Raw genomic sequence first — 2,222 nt, 5'->3', positions numbered from 1 at the left:
GGGAGGCTGAGGTGGGTGGATCACAAGGTCAAGAGATTGAGACCATCCTGGCCAACATGGTGAAACCTCATCTCTACTAAAACTACAAAAATTAGCTGGGTGTGGTGGTGCATGCTTATAGTCCCAGCTACTCAGGAGGCTGAGGCAGGAGAATCACTTGAACCTGGGAGGCGGAGGTTGTAGCGAGCCAAAATCACACCACTGCACTGCACTCTAGCCTGGTGACAGAGCAAGACTCCATCTCAAAAAAAAAAAAAAAGAAAAAAAAAAAAGAAAAAAAAAGAAAAGAAAGGATAAAAAAACTCAATATTGTTAAAAAGTTCATTTTTCTTAACTTGATCTACTGATTCAATGCCACATTAAACAAAATTTATTCTAAAGTTTATACAAAAAGGGAAAAGACCTTGAATAGCCAACAAAAACTTAAGAAGAACCAAGTTTGAGTATATGTGATGTACACAATCTATTTCTAGGCTTACTATATGTCTACTGTTATCGAGACAGCATGGTATTGGTCAAAGAATATAGAAATACATAAATAGAACAAAATATAAATGCCACAAATAGACCCAAACATATATAGTCAACTGATCTTTGACAAAGGCAATTTAAATGTAAAGGATTAGTTTTTCCAACAAATGATGTTGGAATAAGTGGACATTGATATACAAAAATGTACCTCATTGAACTTGCACCTTACACAAATAATTAAGTTAGAATTCATCCTAGACTTATAAAATTTCCAGAAGAAAATATGGGGGATCTTGCTTTTGGCTTGACTTTGTAGATAAAATATCAGAAGTACAAACCATGAAGAAAAACATGATATGAAACTTTTTTAATTAAAAACTTTTACTATGAAAAAGGCACTGCAAAGAGAATAAAAGAAACAAGTCATAGACTCAGAAAAAAACATTTGCAAAACAAATATCTGATATATATGCGACATATACAAGAACACTTGAAACTCAAGAATAAGAAAATAAACAACCCAATTTTAAAAATGAGCAACATTCACTATAGCCACACACAAAAATAAAATACCTAGGAATACAGCTAATGAGGGAGGTGAAAGATCTCTACAATAAGAATTATGAAACACTGCTAAAAAACATCAGAGACTACACAAACAAATAGAAAAACATTCTGTGCTTATAGATAGGAAGAATTAATATTATTAAAATGGCCATAATGTCCAAAGCAACGTACAAATTCAGTGTTATTTCTATCAAACTGCCAATGACATTCTTCACAGAATTAGAAAAAAGTATTCTAAAATTAACAAGGAACCAAAAATGAGCACAATAGCCAAAGCATCATAAGCAAAAAGAACAAAGCTGGAGGCATCACATTACCTGTCTTCAAACTATACTACAAGGTTACAGTAACCAAAGCAGCATGATATTAGTACAAAGAGACACATAGAACAATGGAACAGAAAAGAGAGCCCAGAAATAAAGTCACATACCTGCAATGATCTGATCTTGACAAAAACAAGCAGTGGATGGTGCTGGGATAACTGGTTAGCCATATGCAGAAGACTGAATCTGGACCCTTTCCTATAAAAATCCTTGAATGAAACCTAATGAACACCATTCTGGACATCAGCCTTAGGGAATAATTTATGACTAAGTCCTCAAACCCAATTGTAACAAAAATAAATATGGACAAATGAGACCTAATACAACTAAGGAGTTTCTACACAGCAATGGAAACTATCAACAGAGTAAATAAATATCCCACAAAATTGGATAAAATATTTGCAAACTATGCATCTGATAAAGGTCTAATATCCAGAATCAATAAAGAACTTGAACAAATTAACAATCAAAAAGCAAACCACCCAATTAAAAAGTAACGACATTAACAGATACTTTTAAAAAGAAGACATATATGTAGCCAACAAACATATGAAAAGAGGCTCGACATCATTAATCATCAGATAAATGCAAATCCAAATCACAATGAGATAGATACCATCTCGCACCAGTCAGAAGGGCTATTATTAAAAAGTCAAAAACCAGTAGATGCTGGCAAAGTTGCAGAGAAAGGAGAACGCTTATACATTGCTGGTGGGAATGTAAACTAGTTCAGCCACTGTGGAAAGAACTTTTGAGATTTATCAAAGAAGGTAGAACTACCATTTAACCCAGCAATACCATTTTGGGTATATACCCAAAGGCATATAAATTATTCTACCATAAAGACATATAAACACATAT

The sequence above is a fragment of the Pan troglodytes genome, chromosome 7, assembly GCF_028858775.2.
Source record: "Pan troglodytes isolate AG18354 chromosome 7, NHGRI_mPanTro3-v2.0_pri, whole genome shotgun sequence".
NCBI classification, from domain to species: domain Eukaryota; kingdom Metazoa; phylum Chordata; class Mammalia; order Primates; family Hominidae; genus Pan; species Pan troglodytes.
This window is presented reverse-complemented; position numbering follows the sequence as displayed.